Source organism: Lupinus angustifolius, chromosome LG17 (genome assembly GCF_001865875.1).
Source record: "Lupinus angustifolius cultivar Tanjil chromosome LG17, LupAngTanjil_v1.0, whole genome shotgun sequence".
NCBI classification, from domain to species: Eukaryota; Viridiplantae; Streptophyta; class Magnoliopsida; order Fabales; family Fabaceae; genus Lupinus; species Lupinus angustifolius.
In genome coordinates this window covers 15,095,737-15,119,316 of record NC_032025.1, presented here as the reverse complement: position 1 = coordinate 15,119,316, position 23,580 = coordinate 15,095,737, and positions in this window count along the sequence as shown.

The following is a 23,580-nucleotide window of genomic DNA, read 5'->3' as shown; positions in this document are numbered from 1 at the left end:
ATAAAAATATTTAGTGGAAAAGTCTAAAAACACTCTCTAACTTTTGACGTGTATTTGATTCTTTAACTTTAGAAATTATACTTACATCACACCACAAATTTGTATTTTTTAATTAGAATTGTGATATTTGTTAGCTTTAGCATAAAATTCTTTAATTTGGTGAGATTTTACTCTTCAAATATTTGTGCCTTTTATGAATGAAAATAATTGATGGGAAACTCGTTATTTTGACACCTGCCGTACTATTAAAGGTAAACCAAGATAAGCAAGTAAGTCAGGTAAGCCATGATTGTGTCATTAACCATGTTAGAATGAATACTAATCAAGGGATATTTGCCTTTGACCGAGGTATTTTGACTCATGACCGAGGATGCTTGGATCATGACCGAGGAGGCTTGGATCATGACCGAGGAGGCTTGGATCGTCATCAAGGGAGCCTGGATCATGACCCAGGATGCTTGTCTCTAGATCTGAATCGTGACTTGGGCAGACTGACCCTGGAAGTGATGCATCAGCCTTGGCACACTTGCATCAGCCTGCCACATCAGGCCTGACCAGTGATGCATTAGACCTAGCCTATGCACATCAACTTGGCGTATCATATATGGCCTACACACATCCACTTAGCGCATCAATTCTGGACTGAGGCCACGCACCAGACACATTAGGTATGGGCTAGACATATCAGCTTGGCGCATCAGATATGGCCTAGGCACACAAGCCTAACGCATCAGTTTTGCCCTATGATCATGCATCAGAAGCATTAGGCATAGACTAAAGACATGAACTTGGCGCTTCAGGCGCACAACTTCCTTAGCCTTGGCGCATCCATCTTGTCCCATAAATCATACTTGAACTTCCCATGCTTTTGAAACTTTACCTGGGCATATTTTTTGTTATGGCCTTTTTAGTCATTTTCATTACAGTTAGTTGGGTTAAGGGTTATTATTTTTCTTTTTTCACAAATTGCTTGCTTCGAAAGTAACTTGGAATTATCTTGTATAAATATGGCTCTTATGGGCATATGAAAATTCAATGATTGGAGGTATTATTCATGCTATTTCCGTAATATGGTATCAAGAGCATAATCCTGAAGAATCTGCTCAACACCCTTCTACTACATTCTTTTTCTTTTCTTCCCTCTCTCTCAATCACCTCTTCAAATTACTCCATTCATTCTCTACCCTCCTTTACATTATCTTACAAACTAGTCTTGGATTGAAGCATGGCAGCATCTGTTGGGTACCAATAAGGTATGATTATACCTAGAGGGGGTGAATAGGTGTCGCGGATCACCAGTCCTGCTTTTCCGATGTTTGCATAGAATTCAAAGTTGTTGTAGTTAATCGATTATCAACATGGTTAATCGATTAAAGCCAGTTCACTTAATTGATTATTATCAGAACGTTAATCAATTATCTTGATTGTTTTACTTTGAAAATTAGTTTTCTCACTTCGTAAAAACTGTGATAATTCTTGATCTTTACTATCCTAAGATTGAATTGACTAGCAACAGATTAACACAGCAAGCAATTAATCACTATAATCTAATCAAAACAGGAAGCAATAAAGACTAACTTATAAAGAGATAGGGATAGAGAAAATTTGCTCGACGAATTTTATTCTAGATCGTTTGCAATCCACTACAAACTACATCCAGTCCTCCCGGTTGATCTAGGAGATTTTCTTCACTAATCAGAAATGTAATTTACAACCACACTTCCAATACAACGAGATAAAATTCCTTCTTAAAACTGATGAGCCACAAATCCCGATTTGACCCATTTCTACACCTACTTGGATACCACACCTTTCACACAATTTGACCCCAGCCGAAACTCTTGCTCAAATCAAGACTTCCTATCTAATGAAGACTCCTAATTCTCAACTTGTGATGATACCACACATCACGAGAATTTTCCTCAATTTCAGAACTTTCGCTGAGTTACTTTGCACACTAGAATGTGCGGATTACAACTCTATAATTGGCTCTAATCACCCTTGACACAAAGATCTCACAAACACAGCCCTAAGATCTAATTATGAAATCATGCAAGGAGTGTTTTCAATTTAATGAAAAATGGTTCTGCTCAATGAAAATATTTCTCTCTTTTCTCTCTCTTTTCTCTCTATTCTCTCTTTGTTTCACTCTTGAAGCTCATGCAAGAAAACTCAAAGATACATCAAGATAAATTTGAAACTTTTTAGCACAGTGAATCTTTGTATCTTCCACTCAGATATTTTTCGTTCTTTCTTACTGAAGGTGAAGAGAAAACCGTTTTAAAAACGGAATGGATTATGTTTCAAAATAACAGATTAGCTCATAACTGATATAATAGATATTAATAAATTAAATTGTCATGTTAATCGATTAACGGGTTTTTGAAAATAGACTTTCAGCTATGGCTTAATCGATTAATACACATAAATCTTGGGAGGTTAGCTATTGTAACTCCATTTAGTTGATTATGACTTTCCTTAATCGATTAAGGATTTCACCAGTACTAAATCGATTACAAACTGGATTAATCGATTAAATTCATTAAAAATGGTTTTTCAATATTGAAATGGTAAACATCCTATATGATGAATGGTCATGCAATCATGATTTTAGAAATGATTAAAGCTTTATGCATAATATCATGTATGCTAAATGCAAATGCATGAATGTTAGTTATCATATATTTATGTGTTGATGTTATGCCTCATTTTATGTTATTTTTATTTTAGACTCTTTGTGAGACACTTCCATCTTGGATTTACCTTCCCTAAGACTCAATACTAGGCAATCATCTTAGGACTTTAGAATGTAAAAAGACAATTCTAGATTCTATGACAATGACCTTGAGTTCTTGGTATGTTGTTTGTTGAGATGTCCAAGTCTTCAAGCTTTCATGTAAAATATTGTCTTCATCAAATCTTCGTAGATCGGTTATAATGACATCCTTTGACTATTTTTCATTTCAATCTCCCCCTTTTTAATGATGACAAACACTGAAATAATTCCTTGTTTGATGGCTTGAAGTTGGACTAAAAACGTTTGCATACTGTTAAATCAGAATGTGCTGCTCCCCCTCACTTTATTCTCCCCCTCAAACCATGTAAGAGGTAATGCAAGGGTAGTAACATGATTACTTTGTGGAAGCTCGTTTCTTCCTGCAAAACAACTCAAACAACACCTTTCTCCCCCCTTTCGCATGATCAAAAAGACTATGGCAGATTATGATACTAAAAGAGCTAAAAGTAAGGAAAGATAAAAAATTTACTGGTCTTAATCGATTAATTAATCAAGGATAATCGATTAAGAAGTTTTAAAAAAAACTTGAACATGTGCACAAAGTTTAGGTTTAATCGATTATAATATGGAGTTAATTGATTATTTAATAATAGAAACAGATTATGGTAGAATGGATTGCGAGATTTATCCAGTTGTGAAACTTCAACATGAAATCCATATAATGATCAAAGATAATGATGTAGCAATATTCATAATATATCAATCATTCAACATAAGATATGCACAGTAGATAACATCAAAGGATAACACAATATTTTGCAAACATAATCCAAATTATCATCAAAGTTTTACAACATATAAAAGTAAGTGCAATAAGCGAGTACAGATTGTTCAAAATAGAAAGTACATCAAAATACAACCATAACATATGCAAAACCAAACTACAATCTGTTAGGTATCAGTGGTTAAAATACACCTAGAAGGGGGGGGGGGTTGAATAGGTGTAGCGGTTAGAATATCCGCTTTTCGAAAATAACACTTAATGCTGAATTACCCCAGATTAATCGATTAAAGGAATAGAGATAATCGATTAATTCAATTGACTTAATCGATTAAAACATAACAACAAGCTCAAACAAATTCGGTTTCTTGCACGACAATTAACCGATATTGAAATGAATACACAGAGCTTACAATCTTATCAGATTATTAACAGTATAGCACAAAGACAGAATATGGCAATTAAATCTACTATACAAGTTAACCGATTAAATGCAATAAAGAGAGAAAGAGAGAGAGAGAAAAATCCTGCAACACGATTTTTATCCTGGTTCGTTTGCGTGTCCACTTGCAAACTACATCCAGGCCTCCCGGCTGATCTGGGAGATTTTCTTCACTATAATTGAATCAATGTTTTACAAGCACTTCTTCCAATTACAACACTTAGACATTCACAAGAAAATAAAGAACCTTATTCTATGGTTTGACTCCCTTCCTACCGACAAAGAAAACCTTTCTTTCGCGATAGCCCCAGCCAAGAACCTTGTTCTTTCTTATCAAGAACTCTAAGCAAAATGAAGATACAACTCAATCTCTTAGGTGGTACGACACCTCGAGATTCCCAATGTTACAACGATTTTTCACAACAAAACTATAGAGTAAACTCAAGCAATTACAAAGCTCATATCTAACAAATAAAACTTTACTCTAAACACCTAACACAAATCTCATGTAATATGACAATGTATTAGTTGAAAAACAGAATTTACAGAATGCAAAAACTTCACAAAAGCATCAATGAATGCATGAACATGTGAGATGAAATAGTGAGAAATTAAACATGAAATGCCTCTCAATCCTAAAGCATAGAATTCTCTTTTCTATTCTCACAGATGCAATGTCATATAGATGCAACAATTAACACGAAATATGCTCTAACTCTCTAAAAAATGCAACATGCAAGTTATGACATCAGTTCTGAAAACACAGTTTATAAAGAATCAGTTCTGCAGCCCAGTTAATCGATTAAGACCTTGGTTAATCAATTAACGTTGTTTAAAAACGTAACTGATTCTGTTTTCCAAGTTTTTCAGTTTCAACAGCTTTTCAAAAAGTTAGGTTAATCGATTAACTTATGCCTTAATCGTTTAACAACATATTTTCATATGTATTTTCAATTATAAAAACTCAAATATGTTATGCACTTGATTCATACATGTTTAACACTAAGTTTATGCCTAGGATGCACAGATACATGTATTTATGTGATGCATGAACATATTATGAATGACATATCTCAAAGATGAAATGATTTAAAGTTTTATGCATATGAGACATGTGTTAAGGTTACCTAAGCCTTAGACTCAACCTAAACTAGTCTCTAGTCTAAGTCAAGTACCAATCAGAAGACTTAAGCATGTTGATTTGTTGATGATCTTCAAGCTCTTATTAGCACAAGTTGTCCTCATCAAAACCATGACATATAATGAGAGAGCTTTCCAAAGTGCTCCTCTTGACATGCGCACTTTCACAATCACCAAAATATAATAACCACACACCCGAGACACACACCCTAGACACACACTAGACATTCCTATATAGGCTAATCTTGTGTAGGTGGTGATGGAGATGAGCCATGGGTAGTACGCACTATGAAAATAATACGTTATGGATCCTCGGAAAGCCTCTACTACTACTGCTAAAATTCACCAGCCATGGAATCCCTCATACTCTAAAAATGTCCATCTATACGCACATTGAGGCGTTGTTCCATCGCATCCAAGTGAGCAAGCCCAAACGATGGTTCTCGAGGCTCGGCAAATGCCTCAACAGGTGGTTGCTCAGGAATGCACTCACTAGGATTTGCAACATTATCTTCAAGTGGTATATCCTCATTCACAGTGGCAGTATGGTCTTCTTGATATTTCCATTCATTACCGAATTTATAGATGCCCATTTTGTGAATCAGGTTGTCACCAAATAGATGTTCTTGGGAGTTAGTCATGATAATGTCCACATGAGTGGTGTCAATCTCGTAGTAGACGATGATACGAGAGATGAATATCCCATAGGTAAGTAATCTTGATGAAGATGGAGTTATGCCATTCATAACTTTGAGAATCTTTGAAGGCCAATTAATTGAAATGCCTTCTCGAATGGCAAACATCAGTTTCAGATCGTTGATGGTGGGTTGAGCATGGTTAGTATTTCTCTAAACCAATATGTATGCAATCAAATAATGTAAGAGCCAGTTTTCCACAAACAATGACCCAGCCTTGGTCAATTCCTCTTGCACAAATAGGCGAGGTCCCACTACGCCAAATATCGTAATAAACATCGGTCATTCAACATCGCAATTTTGAATGACACTTTTGAAAATGAGGCGGAAGAACATCAACAATGCATAATAAAACATGCGTTGTCAATTTGTGTAACTTCAACAATGCATTCTTGAGAAAATGCTGTTGAACATCAGTAACGTTAGTACTAGCTTGAAGGATTTATGTTTAACAATGCATTTGATAGAAAGCGTTGTTGATGTTAATACACGCAACAAGGCATAATTAAGGAAGCACTGTTGAAGATGGCATAGTAATTGCATTGCTTAATTATGAGCTGTTGATGTTTTACGACTTTTTAAACGTCCGAGATATTAATGGTGACAGTTATGCATCTCTTCGTTTGTTGAAATATTAATGGTTGAGTGGTTATGCGTTTCTTGGTTGTGGAAATATTAATGGTTGAGTGGTTGTGTGTCTTTTTGTTTGTTGAAATATTTATGGTTGTTCATCTATAAATATTATGGTTCACTTAATGTTTTATTTCATCAGTAAGAGTATGTGTTTCAATAAGAGTATGTTCATGAAGATAGGAGGAAGAAAACACAAAGTAGTAAAAAAAGAGCAATACTGCAAAAAATGAAAAATAGAAAAAGGACCCAAATTTGTATAGAGGAGTCGAGGAAAAAATTGTGTTTCTGTTTCAGAATCATGTCAAGGAGGTCTTCAACAATTTTTTATTTTGCAAAAGGATCCCGATTTCAGAAGGAAAGTGACTGTTATACAAGATTTGCTTTAGATGGAGATTTAATTTATAAATTAGTTTGTTCATTGAGCTCTTTCAATTTTTTCAGTTCATTGAAATCTTTTGATTTTCAAAACGGGTCCAGATTTTAGAAGGGAAGTGGCTGTTATACAAGATTTGCGTGAGATGAAGATTTGTGTATAGGAGCCGAGGAAAAAATTATTTCCTTCATTGAAATAATGTCAACTTTTGATTTGGCAAAAGGACCCAGATTTTGAAGGGAAATAAAGGGAAAAAAATATTTCCTTTATTGAATTCTCTTTCATTGTATTCTTCATTTGCCAAATCATTTAGTTCATTATATTCGCATGTACCAAATTATTTAGTTCATTATAATGTATTTTTCCTATCTGAATAAATAATAAAACAATTATTTTGGATGTTAATTTCTATTTTTTTTAATTATTTGAATGATTATTTTCTTTAATACTTTTGATGTTCCTTATTAATAAACACACTAAACAAATTAACAATACTTATAAATACAAAAACAAATTAACAAAATGTAATGTTTAATATTTTTCTAGTTTCGTATTAATAAACACAATTATATAGTAATCTACTTCATGAAAAGTTCATCTTAATTAATGTTAATTCATGTTGTATAAATATTTTCCATTTATGTAAAATGTTAATTTAACAGCGCATAACTACGAACACGTTGTTAATTTGGAAAATGAGTTCAGTTTAACAACGCATAATTACGAGTGCACTGTCAATTAGATACTATTCAACAACACATAATTAATATAGCATTGTCAATTAGATTCTACTTAATAACGATGTTAATGTGTTAATGAAAATAATTAGTAAACAACTGGATACACAACAACAACGCAATCCTTAATATGCATTGTTGAAGATGTCAATATAACAACGCCACTTTTAGTATGTGCTGTTGAAGATGTGTTAATGAAAATAACTAGTAAACAGCTAGATACACAACAACAGTGCAATCCTTAATATGCACTATTGAAAATGTCAATACAATATTGCTACTTTTAGTATGCGCTGTTGAATATGTTTATTCAATAGCACTACCGTTAATATGTGCTGTTAAATTGGTAATTCAGTTTAAATATCTAAAACAGGAATCGTTTCCTCTACACTCTCAAACTTAATCGAAAAGAAACCCTCATACTCTCAGCCAACCCTCGTACTCTCAACCAACCCTCATACTCTCATAAACCTCAAAAAACTTCATCAATGGCTTCCCAAAGTGGCGATCATGGTGCTCACAGTGGTGACTAAGCTACACCGACTCCACAAGACAAGAAAATCGTTGCTAAAAAACGACCTCTACGTGGAATGACTTCCATGAAGAATGTCATTCGGTCAAAAAGTAAGGATATGAAGATAGAAGTTCAATGGAACTCTAAAGGCCAACCATTAAACTCGAAGGGTGGCAACACATTGGTAAGCTACATTGGTGTTGTTGTTAGGTAGATTATGAAGCAAACATTCAACAAATGGAGTGATGTAGGGAATACCATGAAGGAGCGTATTTGGAATGAAATAACAATATGTTTATTTTTCAGTTTTTGTGTTTTCATGCAATATACATATATTTGTTTTTATTTCAGTCAACTTTTCATGTTGGTGAGGAGCATAAGGATTATATCCTTAAATCGGCTGGCAAGCCTCTCCGCAATTCTGAACTGATGCCGGAAAATTACTCAGAGATGCTGATGGCAGTGTCAACCTAAAACCTCCAACTAAATATGCAAATATCATTGATGGAGATGATTGGAAAACTTTTGTCACCCTACGCACACAAGACGAGTCTTTCTTGGTAAAATCATATTCTTTGTATTAACTTTTGTATATAGGCTTTTGTATATGATTGTTGATATTAATGTTGTTTATTTATTTTAGAAATTAAGTAATGACAACTGCAAGAGGGCATCCAAGCCTGTATATCCATACTGAGCTTCTTGAGCGGGGTATAAAGGAATCAAGGAAAAAATTGTAAGTATTGTTAATTTGTAAGTATATTATTGGTTATGTTTTGTATGCATATATATCTAATTACATTATTATTGGTTATGTTTTGTTAGTTGGAGAATAAAAGAGACACACATATGACTCCAGATGGAGTAGAACTCGATGTTCTATGGCTGGATGCCCGTAAGAACAAAGATGGCATCATCAACAATGAGGAAGTTCAAGAAGCGGCAAGACATATTGTAAGTGCTCATTTTTAATTATACTTAATTTCCATAATTTATTTATCATAATGTGATTAATTAACATTATGTTTTTTTCTTGATTTGTCAGGTTGCCCTAAAATAAAAGGATGCAAACCTGAATAGTCGTATAATACTTGACAAGGCACTAAGACTGCCTATCTATCCTGGCCTTATCCGAGGTGCAGGATTTGGGGTTACCCAGCAAACATTTGTACTTCATCCAAAGCGTGCAACCAAAGCCCAAATGAGCCAGGTTCAAAATCAACTATATGGCCTCATGCAACGGTTCAAAGAATTTGAGCAATCAATAAAGGCAAACGACTAGCTAGTAATGCTGGCACTGTTCCTTCAACCGTCAATGAAAGTTGCACACCTACACCTTACAATATTCCCATTCCGATTCTCATTCCTGAGGTAATTTAGTTAACTTATTTTAATTTAGTCATTAACTAATTATATGTATTAACTTACGTACAGGGAATCATTTCTTGCAAACTTTTCCTGGATACCCCAACTTGCCAAGTAGTGGGTGTTCAGAAAGTGCACAAGTCGGCTGATGCTATGCAGCATAATGCACTTATCCCATGCCATCATGTAAAGATCTCGATGGACATTTCAATCGATGATAATGCGTTGCTGTCAATTCCTCTCAATGAGGATATCTTCACAGTTGGAGGGGCTATAGGCACTTTTGTGGCTTGGCCCGTAGACCTTGTTCAAGTAATTCCTCCTAAGGTATGATTTTTCATATGGTTATTTGCCTATTAATTACATTATATTTAGCTTGTATTGAGTTATAAATACTTGCCTTATAAATGAGTAAAAGTGATTTCACTCATTTAGCTTGTATTGAGTTGGGGTTTCTGACTCATATAGCTTACATTATGAGTTAGAGTTCGAATCATAATAAGGCATTTGCTCTGCTTGGTGAGCTTAACTCCAAGCTTTAGGGATTTATGCTAATTATATTTTTTGCTAATAGAAAATGGATCGAAAATAGATGAGTGTCAATCGATTGACGAAGAAGTATGGAGAAGGAGTGAAATCATTTGTAAGGTTTACAATTGAGAATCCTAAAAACCATAATAGAATTGTATGTCATTGCTTAAGATGTTGTTACTCAAAACGAATTACTCCAAATGAGTTAAAAGTTCATTTAGTGTGTTACGATATTGATTAAATTTACACCTGTTGGACAAGACATGGTGAGACGAGAGACGTTATGGATTGTGATAATGAGATGCATATGAAAGACAACTACATAAATGTATATGAAGACGATCATTTTGAGGAAATGGTAAACGTTGTGGAAGATGATCTTCAGGATTGCCCTGAGATGTTTCAGTGGTTGATAAGTGATGCTGAGAAACCATTATATGATGGTTGTACTAAATTCACAAGATTGGCAGCAGTGTCAAGGTTGTATAAGTTGAAATCTGTTAATGGATGGACTGATAAGAGTTTCACCGACTTGCTTGCACTTCTGAAGGATACGTTGTTGGAAGATAATGTGCTCCCTTCTCGAACCTATGATGCAAAACATTTGTTATGCTCCATAGGCATGGACTACACTAGGATACATGCTTGTGAAAATGATTGCATCTTATTTTTTAATGAGTATACTTCATTAAAGTTTTGTCCTAAATGTAATGCATCACAATATAGAAGGAAGACTCAATTCCCAAAAAGTTTGTATGGTATTTTCCCATCAAAGCAAGATTCAAGCATATGTTTAGAAATTCCAAAGATGCAAAGAAGTTGACAAGGCATGATGAAGAAAGGATTAAAGATTGCAAGCTTCGGCATCCTGCAGATTCTCCTCAATGGAGAAAAAATGATCACGAGTATCCTAGTTTTGGTCAAGAATCATGAAATCTATACCTTGCATTGTCAATGGATGGAATTAACCCACATAGTGTTCAAAGTTGCTCCCACAATACATGGCCAGTGATGTTGGTGATATACAACCTATGTTATGTTATCTTTGGAATTAACCCGCACATATGTGATGTTATCTATGTTAATTTCTAGATCTAAACCACCACGAAATGACATAGACATATATTTGGCTCCATTAATTGAAGACTTGAAGCAAATGTGGGAGACATACATAAATGTATATGATGCGTACAGGGAAGAAAGCTTCAACTTGAGGGCTTTGTTGTTTGACACAATCAGTGATTTCCCTGCATATGGTAATCTGTCGAGCGATATGTTGTTGAAGAAGCTCTTGATTTTTGTACCAGATACCTTACCGATGGTGATTTCATGGGCATTCCAAAGCCTCGATATGCAAAAAAACATATGGTGAAGGTATTAGTAGGAATGAAATATTGACTATAACAAGAACCGAATTGGAGCAAGCGCACTTATATGTTTTACATAATGCCGACGAGGTTGAGCCATATGTTGAAACACACAAGGATATGCTAAGGAAGTGTTACCCAAGTAAGAATGAAAATTGGATTTCCAAATAGCATAATCGATATTTCATAACGTGGCTAAAAATCACATTGATGAGGAGTTGAATATAAATGCACATTCAGTTTCCGAAAGATTGAAATGGTTAGCTAATGGTCCAAGCCTTCATGTCTTATCCTATACTGGTTACCTAATTAAGGGGTTCACATTTTATACGAGAAAACAAGATGATCAAAGTAAAATGCAAAATAGTAGTGTGACTCTTGTTGCTCAAACTTTACACATGTCAAGTGCAAAAGATAGAATCCCAATATATGCGAACATGTCATTCTTTGGAGTGATTGAATGCATATAGGAATTGGATTACACAATATTTTAGATGTCGGTTTTTTATTATATGTGGGTTGATAACAACAATGGCTTCCGTGTTGATGAGTTAGAGTTCATGCAAGTGGATCTTAATAGGCCAGGATATAAAGATGAGTCATTTATTCTAGCATCACAAGCTCAATAGGTATTCTATGTTAGTAACCTAGCTGATATGAAATGGTCTGTTATTCTTTTAACTAACAAAATAATCGTCAATAATATTGATGACCAAGAATATGAAGATATTGATGAAGATGATCCTTTTTTGGGACATATCAGTCACATGAGAGCGGACCAACTACGGATGATGATTTATATACAAAAGATGATCACGATGAAGGGCATTTGGTAAATCAGTATGCTCCTCCAAACAAGGATGACCTTACAAGACAAAAACAATTAAAGAAAAAGAAAAGTAGATGCAAGTAGTCTTTGTATAATTATAGCTTAATTTTAATTGTTTGTAATTTGTATAATATTTTTTCTTTGTAATTTGTGTAATTTTTTTATTTGTAATATTGTTTCTTAATTTTTCATTGTTTGTATTTTGTATTGTATTGATGTTTAATAAAACAAACTTTTGGCTTGTACTAATGTGTATGTGTTGTTCAAAATGTATAAATGTCTATGTTGTTGACAATGTCTGTTATGCTAACAAATGTATATGCATATATTAATTTATACAAATCAACAGCGAATTCTAGGGGAAGCCCTGGCATGCGCTGTAGTAAAGGATAACTACAACAACGCTTTTTATAGTAAGCGATGTTGTACATTATTAATATAAAAACGCTATGCGTGTGATGCGATGTTGTATTAAGGTGTTGTTTGAGAAAATTTATGAATAATACAACAACGCCTTTTTGTTATTGCGAAGTTAAATATATGAACTTTAACACAGCAACAAAAAGTGTTGTTAATAAGACCTATAAAATGTGTTGTTTATGTAAGACCTATATGACAACGCTTTGTGGACGTTACGATGTTGTATTGATGCACTATATGACAGCGCTTTTTGTGTGTTGCATTGTGGTATATAATCAATACAACAGTGTTTGGGAAGCGTTGTTAATGATGACCATATACTACTGTGGTCAAACAAAAAGCGCATGAAAGCGCTATTATACATCTAAAATAAGCATTATTGAAGGACAACTCTAGCGTAGTGTCCTCTAAAACAAGATTTGTACATTTCAATAGCATCGAATGAGTCCCATGACTCATTGTTACAATCACTTAGCATAGGTCCATCACATTTAAAACCTCCAACTTCCAAAAATAGCTCTTCATCCATAATAATCATTTACCCTATAACCATAGTTGAACACACCTCATCCTTATATATAAAATTGCTATAGAATTCTCTAATGAGGGAAGGATACATCTTACCTTTCAATTCCACGAATTTGTTAACTCATTGCGTCTCCAACCCATGTGGCAACTGAAAGCCTTGAGCATCAGGCCATTCTACATCTGCATACCGAATGTAGGTTTGCTTACGGCCTTGAAACTTAGATAATCTAGGCTCTTGATGGATGAGAGAGTAGTAAGGGTCTCCATGACTCTTTCGTCCTCCTTGAGTCGAGGAAGAGCCTTTTTCTCCGAGTCTAGCAAGTTTTGCAGTGTGCTTCACTCTCATGCTCCTTGGTTCACTCATCTTGCAGGTATAATACTGATTTAATCAATTGGATAATTGATTTTTCGAATTTAAGGTTTAGGGTTTCTAAAGAGGGGAAGGATGGCGAAATACGAATTGGGTAGAGATTTTAGAGAGATGGAACTTATAAGATAGGAACCGGATTTGCTAATGACCTCTTGAGAACACTCAATTTTGGGAAAAGATCTAGAATAGGGGAAGAAAAGAGAACTAGGGTTCTAAATTACAAATGACCCAGAAGTTTCACTTTAATCGACTATCTGCAGTACCTTAATCAATTAACCAACACAATGATTTTCAACATCGAAATTTTGGAGCCCTGGTAATCGATTAGTTTAAGGCGTTAATCGATTAATCAAAATATAATTTTTAGATTTTCAAAAACGTTGAGCCAGGTAATCGATTAAAATTGGTGTTAATCGATTACTTTGCGAGATGAAAATTTCTTTTTGCTTCTGTAACTCAAATTAATCAATTAAAGCACAGAAATGCCGATTATTGACGGTATTTATCATATATTTCAGTGCAATTTATGTATATCTAGAGTATGAATAAAGTTTTATTGCTACGACATAAACCTAAAGGATTTTGACACACTAAGAGAGCCTTTCATGAAGATAATCTAAAGAAGGACACATGTATTCATAACATTTGTCATCCAATAGCGTATAACATAGATCAAGCAAAGGCACATAATAACTCTAGGCAAGTTAGTTTAGATATATTTCATTAAGTATCTTGAGTTATCTGCGTAAGACAAAGAATGTATCCCGTGGAAGGGGCTTCGAGATTTCAACAAATTCAAGTAGGCAGTCACCTTTTTGTACATGATCTCTTAAAAAATCATGTTGAATCTCTATATGCTTAGTTCTAGAATGCAGAATTGGGTTTATCGATAGATTTATGGCACTAATATTATCACATTTTATAGGAATTTTCACTAGTTTTAGGCCAAAGTGTGATAGTTGTTGCTTCATCCATAGCATTTGAGCGCAACATACGCTTGTGGCATTATATTTTGCTTCGGCGGTAGCCAAAGGAACACAAACTTGCTTCTTACTATGCCATGATACTAGGGAGCTATCCAAAAGGTGGCAAGTCCCGCTAGTACTCTTTCAGTCCAACTTGCATCCCGTAAAGTCAGAATTAGAATATCCTATTAGGGATAAAGAAGCATCCCTAGAATACCATAAACCCATAGATATTTTTCCTTTAAGATATTTCATAATACGTTTTACAACACTGCAATGTGATTCCTTAGGTGAGCCATGATATCTTGCATACATACACTAAACATTATATCGGAGCGACTAGCAGTTAGATACAATAAAGAACCAATTATGCCACAATATTTAGTTACCTCAATTGCTTTACCTTTTTCATCTTTACCGAGACAGCATGATGATGCCATATGTGTTGTCACTTCTTTACATTTACCCATCTTGAATCTTTGCAAAAGTTCTTTGCAATGATTTGTTTGGTGAATGAATATCTCACTACTCATTTGTTTGATTTCTAGGCCTAAAAAGAATGCCAGGTCACCCATTATCGACATTTCAAAATCCCATTTCATAAGTTCAGAAAATTATTTACACAACAAATTGTTAGTAGCACCAAATATTATATCATCTACGTAAATTTGTACTAGTAACACCATATTTTCTGAATTTTGTATAAAAAGAGTTATATCAACCTTGCCCTTTCAAATCCATTTTCTAATAAGAAAATACTCAATCTATCATACCAAGATCTAGGAGCTTGCTTTAAACCGTATTAACCCTTTTTGAGTTTATAAACATGATTAGGGAATTTATGATTGTCAAAATCGGGCGGTTGATTCACATATACTTCTTCTTGAATATATCCATTCAAGAACACACTCTTTACATCCATTTGAATTTTTTTGAAGTTCATTATTGATGCAAAGGCTAGTAACATTCGAATAGCCTCTAACCTCGCAACAGAAGCATAGGTTTCAACATAGTCGATGCCCTCCTCTTGATTATATCCTTTTGCAACAAGGCGTACCTTATTACATATAATCAAACCAGATTCGTCAAATTTATTTTTAAAGACCATTGCATGCCTATTACGGGATGATCTTTAGGATTAGGGACCAAGTCCCGTACGTTATTACTCTTAAACTAGTTCAGCTCTTCTTGCATAGCTATATCCTAGTGTTAATCCTCTAAGGCCTCACCTAAGGTCTTAGGTTCAACTTGAGACACAAATGCTACAAAGTTACAAAAGTTTTGCAAGGAATTTCGGGTTACCATTCTCGTAGAGATATCACCTATAACCTTGTCGAGTGGATGATCTTTCTTGGTCTTCCACACCATAGGCATTTCTTGATGATCAACATTTTGCTCTTGATCATCCTGAACCTCGTTCCCCATATCCATGTCCTTTGTATATGCATTTTCCAACACACCTGAAACATCATCACACACAACCTTCTTCTTCTCTTTTGGAGAAGATTCATCAAATTTTACATGGACAGACTCTTCAGCATGCATAATATATTTTTGAAAGGCTCGATATGCTTTACAATTAACAGAGTATCCCTAAAATATTCCCTCGTTAGCTTTTGAATCAAATTTACCTAGCAATCTTTTACCATTATTCAATATAAAACATTTACATCCAAAAGCATGCAAGTGTGAAATATTCGGTTTTTGGCCTTTAAGCAATTCATATGGCATTTTTTAGAGTGTAGGCCTATGTAATACTCGGTTAATTATATAGCAAGCAGTATGCACCGTATCAGCCCAAAAATATTTAGGGACCTTGCTTTCATTTAGCATTGTCCTAGCTAGCTCCTTTAGTACTCGATTTTTCCTCTCAACAACTCCATTTTGTTGAGGGCTTCACGGAACCGAATACTAATGTAGGATCCCATGCTTTTCACAAAACTTTTCAAATAGGTGGTTTTCAAATTCTCCACCGTGACCATTGTGAATATACACTATCTTATGATCAAATGGGTTATGAAGATGTTTGGCCAGATTTTTAAAATATTTGAAAGCATCGCTTTTTAGAGCGAGAAACAAAGTTCACGTAAATCTAGAGTAGCCATTGATAAGTGCCAAAAATACCTAATTTTCATACACTTTTCATGGCACTTATTCTTGGATAAATTTAGAAAACCAACTTAATTCAACACTTTTTGGATAAAATATCACAATCTTGTATATATGCTTTGTGTATTTCTTGTGTAATATATTTTGTAGGATTTTGGTGGAAAAGATAAGAATTAATCAAATACAAACAAAGTGTTTAAAATAGGCCGAAAATGATCATCAAATGACACGCTTAAGCTTGACGTGGCAAGCTATTTGCTTAAGCATGACTCAACAAGATTTGGCCTATGTGGAAAATATGGAGTCAACTTGAAGCTGCTCAATAAGCAGCTTAGCTTGGACTAAGCCCACATCCAGCTGATCTGGACACCATTCTGGTACGGTCAGACACAACCTGGCTCGGTCATAACACAAGCATGGCACAGTCAGAATACAAGCCTGACACAAGCGAACCTGCTCAAGCAGACAACTTAGTAGATCACCTGGACCGCCCAGCATGGAACCACACACCTGACCAGATCAGCAAGCACTAGGCCACATTACCATTAGCACGGTCAAAGTTGCTCATCAAGCAGCTTAGCGGTGCCTAATAAGCAGTTTGGCGGTGTGCACCCATCAACTTGATCATGTTGACTTAGCCACCAAGCAACCATGACCTCATGCATGACCTCATTTCAAGTAGCCTCCATTGGCTTTTTAGCGGTAGCTTGCCATAGTTGGGCCAGTATCTCACAACTAGCTTGGGTGAGTCAGCCCCAAGCAGGTGACTAAGCTGCTTGGCTAAGTGACCAAACCCATGCTAAAGGGTTCGGTGAGCAGCTTGGCACTGGAAGAGAGCTTCTTGGCGATGGCGGAAAAATCCTATCAATAGGAGGCACTTCAAGGCTAAATTAATTCATTCTCAATTCTAATTCACATTTTCACATTCCACTTCTCTCTCAAACTAAATCCTCTCTTCTTCTATTTTAAGCAACTTATGTTCAAGGCTAAATAAAGTTAATGGAGCCTGAAGTAAGTTGTCATAACCTACTCCGACGAATGACACTTAAATATTATTTAGTGCATTACATAAGGTTTGAAAATCATCTTATCACTCTAGGACACTAGATGAAGGATTTAGAAATGATGCGTGGAATTAACCGAAAGTGTAACATAAAACTTATAATGTTTTCAAAAATCAAGTAGAGAAATAATTTCATATTTTCAATCAATTTCGTACTCAAGAATTTGTTTATAATAGTTGTTTTATGATTATGTTTACTTATTAATATTTCATAAATAAAACCAAATCAAAAAGATGTTTAAACTTTATTAGTAATATAACATGTTTATAATAATATTCTATTAGACAATTCCTTGTAGTTCGACATAATCCTATACTATACTACAATTGAATCTTGAAATAGATGCAAATGTAAAATAGTAAAGTGTTAACTTATAAATTTTATTTGTTAACAAAGAAAGAAACCTTGAATCAAAGTGCAATTTAATTATTAAGTCGTATCTTTGTGAAAAAGAAAAATACACAGTTATAATGAGTGATCTAACTACTAGCTTTTACTTTCTGTCATTTACTTTCCGCAACTAACATTTACTTTCAGTCATTTGCATTTACGCAACTAACATTTATTTATTGCTTTATTCTTTATTCTTTATTCTTTATACCAACCCTTCGAAAGAAGTGGTGCGGTTAAATTATAACTTTATTACTCTTTCAACAGTCATCAATAATTACTAGAGCATAGTAGCTACCACTGAAGGTCATAATTTGTGATGGTTCAAACAAATCTAAGTGGAGTAATTCCAAAGGCTTAGTTGTGGATATCACATTCTTAGTTGAAAATGAATTCTTCACTTGTTTACACTTTTGACAAGTGTGACAAGAGTCTTTTGATTTAAAATCTAGCTTTGGTAATCGTACTACTAAATCATGTGATGACAACTTAGCTAGATGTTTCAAATGAACATGTGCTACTCGTCTATGCCACAACCAAATGTCACTCTCTTTAGCGATAAAACATTTAGAAAACAGAGTGGTGACATCATCCAAATCGATCATATAAATGTTGTTTATTTGCTGACCTATGAACTTAACATTATTATTTACCCCGTCACGAATGATGCAATAGTTTGAGTAAAAAGATACATTGTTACCTTGGTCACACAGCTGGCTAATGCTTAGTAGGTTGTGCTCTAGTCCTTCGACATATAGCACGTTTTCTATCACGACTTGTGAAGCATTTCAAATTCTTCCAACGCCTAGTATCTTCCCTCTATTGTTATCTCCATACATGATATAATCTTTATACTTTAGTTAGAGATCTAGGAACTTTGATCTATCACCTGTCATATGCCTCGAATATCCACTGTCCAAGTACTAGTGTTGTCCCTGAGTCCGTAGGCATACCTGCAAAACAAGTTTACTGGCATTGTTTTTTAGTTATCCAAGTTATATTGGGTCCTTTCTTGTTAGTAATCAAACACTCTTGCCCGTTTTACATCCATACATGATTACCACTAGGTACACCATATTTCCTAATGTAGCATGATATAGATGTATGACCATGTTTACCACAATAGAAACAAGTAGGAAATTTATGATTAGTCCTATTATGCATGTAGTTTACTTGCCTCCTATATGGTCTACTGTTTTTCTTTGATTTATAGCCAAGACCTGTATCATTACCTACATTTCTAGACGTAGCAAGTAGGTTGTTCGGGTTATTTCTGCTACATGTGAACTTTGCCAATTTATCTTTAAATAAAAAATTTTAGCATTTAATATATCTCATTGGTCACATATAGGGGGTTCAATTAATTTAGTGGCGCAACTATATGAGGTGGAAGAGTAAATTAGATCAAGAGTCTCATTTTCCAGTTTTAATTCATTTAACTCCTCTTGCATTTTTATTATCTTCATTTCATGCAACATGATGACTCGTTTTCTATCTACATTTACTTTCGATAATTTCTTAAGTTCCTCATGCAACTCAACAAATGCACTATATAGTTCATCATAAGTAGGAGACTCATCAAAACATGAGGACGAATCAGAAAGGTATACCTCACTCGTGTTATCTGGGTTGCTTGTGCTGCCAATTTGGCTATCTCCTCTTCATCGGATTTGATACTTGTTGTCTCGTCCTCCAGGACAACCCACACTATGTAGGCCTTCTTGGATTTGAAGTCCCATGGGCTGCTTTTATCATGTTCAACCTTCTTGAGGTGGGTCGGGCATTTGTATTTCATATGGCCCGACTTGCCATACTCATGGCAAATGAGGCGATCTTTGGGAGTTTTGCCTTGTCTAGTTGAATCAGTTGCCTCTTTCATTTGAAAGCGCTTAATTTTCTGACCATCAGGTTTAAGGGTTTCATCATCAAGTTCAGACCCCGAATCATCATCGTCTCTCTCTTCTTGTGATTGTGAAGATTTAGCTTTCAGGGAGATCCCCTTTTTCTTTCGGTTTGAATCTTCATGCATTGTTAAGCGTCATAATTCCATTTCGTGTTCCTGGAGTTTTCCAAATAGAGTTGCTAGCAGCATTGTATCCAAGTCTTTCGACTCCATAATTGCGGTTACCTTGGGCTACCATTTCCTATCAAGACAAAGCAACACTTTGTTAGTAAGTTCACCAATAGTAAAACTCTTATCTAATGCAATTAAATGGTTAACAATATGGGTGAATCACTTTTGAATTTCATTAATTGACTCATTTGGAAACATATGAAACAACTCATATTCATGTGTTAACGCATTCAATCTTGCGTGCTTAACCTCACTTGTGCCTTTGTGTGTTACTTGCAAAGTATCCCATATTTCTTTTGCATTTTGGCACTGTGACACCCGAAAGAATTCATCGTATGATAAGGCAGAGGTTATAATGTTCTTTGCCTTGAGATTGTGCTGGACTTTACGTCTTTCTTCGTCCGTCCATAATGACTTTGGCTATTCTTTGGGTTCACCATCCACTAAGTGAAGTGGAGTGAAAGGCTCGTTGACCCATTGACAACAGAGTCCCAAATCACTGTGTCTATAGCCTCTATAAAGATTCACACGCGCACCTTCCGGTAGGCATACCCTTCACCACTGAAAATCAGAGGGCAGTTGATGGATGTGCCATCACCTCCGAAAGGGTTAGTGGAAACCATAGTGATTAATCCCTTGGATCAATGAATTTAGCGACCAAGCTAGCAGCTTCGTACCAGCTCTGATACAACTTGTTGGGTTCCAATAAGGTATGATTACACCTAGAGGGGGGTGAATTGGTGTTGCGGATCACCAGTCCTATTTTTTCGATGTTTGCGCATAATTCAAAGCTATTGTAGTTAATCGATTATCAATAGGGTTAATCGATTAAAGCCAGTTCATTTAATCAATTATTATTAGAACGTTAATTGATTATCCTGATTGCTTTACTTTGAAAATTAGTTTTCTCGCTTCATAAAAACCGTGATAATTCTTGATCTTTGCTATCCTAAAATTGATTTTTGACTAACACAGGAAGGAAGAAAGACTGAATTAGAAAAAGATAGGGATATAGAAAATTTGCTCGAGGATTTTTATCCTGGTTCGTTTGCGATCCACTACAAACTACATCCAGTCCTCCCGGTTGATCTGGGAGATTTTCTTCACTAATCAGAAATGTAACTTACAACCACACTTCCAATACAACGAGATAGAAACTTCCTACTTGGATACCACACCTTTCGTGCAATTTGACCCTAGCTGAAACTCTTGCTTGAATCAAGACTTTCTATCTAATGAAGACTCCTAATTCTCAACCTGTGATTATACCACACATCACGAGAATTTTCCTCAATTTCAGAACTTTCGTCGAGTTACTTTGCACACTAGAATGTGTGGATTACACCTCTATAATCGGCTCTAATCACCCTTGACAGAAAGATCTCACAAACATAGCCCTAAGACCTTATTATGAAATTATGCAAGGAGTGTTTTCAATTTAATGAAAAATGGTTCTGCTCAATGAAAAGTTTTTTATCTCTATTCTCTCTGTTTTTCACTCTTGAAGCTCATGCAAGAAAACTCAAAGATACACCAAGATAACTTTGAAATTTTTTTAGCATAGTGAACCTTTGATTCTTTCACTCATATATTTTTCGTTCTTGCTTACTGAAGGTGAAGAGAAAACTGTTTTAAAAATGGAATGGATTCTGTTTCAAAATAACAAAATTAGCTCATAACTTATATAATATATATTAATCGATTAAGTTGTCATGTTAATCGATTAACGTGTTTTTGAAAATAGACTTTCAGTTATGGTTTAATCAATTAAAATATTACTTAATTGATTAATACACAGAAATCCTGAGAGGTTAGCTACTGTAACTCCATTTAATTGATTATGACTTTCCTTAATCGATTAAGGATTTCACCAGGACTTAATCGATTACAAACTGGTTAATCGATTAAATTCATTAAAAATGGTTTTTCAATCTTTAAATGGAAAACACCCTATATGATGAATGGTCATGCAATCATGATTTTAGAAATGATTAAACTTTTACGCATAAAATCTTGTATGCTAAATGCAAATGTATGAGTGTTAATTATCATATATTTATGTGTTGATGTTATGCCTCATTTTATGTGATTTTTATTTTAGACTCTTTGTGAGACACTTCCATCTTGAGTTTACCTACCCTAAGTAACAATACTAGGCAATCATCTTAGGACTCTAGAATGTAAAAAGACAATCCAAGATTCTATGACAATGACCTTAAGTTCTTGGTATGTTGTTTGTTGAGATGTCCAAGCCTTCAAGCTTCCATGTAAGGTCTTTTCTTCATCAAAACTTCGTAGATCGGTTATAATGGCATCATTTGACTATTTGCCATTTCAGAATCAACAAGCATGTATCATGAGAGAGATACCCAACTCATCACTCATAACAGTGAAATCAAGAACCCCTATTATCTTCATCCTAGAGACAGCCCAGGTGCAACTCTTGTCACTTCACCATTGGATGGCATACTACAACAGATTTTATATTTATTGGAGGTTTTTTTTTTGCGATTAGCGAAGGTTTTTACCTCCATAATATAATTAGCGGAAGTTTCAAAAACCTCCACAATTATGACCGCTAGAAGCATTTTGTGGAGGTTTTAAAAATACCTCTGGTATCTATATATTTTAGTGGTTTATTAGTGGAGGTTTTTAACCTCCACTATTTATGGAGGTTAAAAACCTCCACTATTTGAGAAGGTCTTTATAATGTTTAATTTCATAATTTTCACAACTTTAATCTCATTAATTTATAATTATTATTTAAATATACAATACTAAATACAAATGTTTTTAACAATAACAAATCTTCATTGCAAATAATCAAGATAGTGTAACATAGTTGAAAGAGTTATAATTCATCATTCATTATAAATCCAAATACATCATAAAATCTCAAAAAACTAAAAATAGTCTCATATGACACTTTAAAAACAAAATACATAACATAAATCCTAAATGTTGTTGGCTCTATATGATCCTCTTGCATCCAAACGTGTATCAGACATATTTGCATCATCATTTTCTTCAAATAATAAAATGAAAATATTTAGTTGGAACAATAAAAAAACATTGATAATTACCACATCATTATATACATTTGGTTCATATAATATTGCATGTCCTATGATTATTCATACTTGAGTAATACATTTCTATAGATGGAATAATATTAACAAATACAAGATGTTATATATGCAATATGAGCTTTCTCCTATTCAGGGAGAGAGTGATGTTTTTTCTATTTTATTGTGTGTATGTACAAGGGCTATAGGTTATATAGAAAATCAAATAATAGAAACAATATTGGGTAAAGCATCCTAAGAAAAAAATTACTGAGCGATAGTTTATAGAGCTTCTTAGGAGATTCAAAACTAAACCAAAAAGTATGAGAAAATTGATTCTCCAATTATGAGCTTTCAACAATAGCATATTCTTTGAGCTTCGATCTTATACCAATGAATACAATTGATCAGGGAGGCATATGAATAAACAAGTCGAACGCAAGAAGAATGG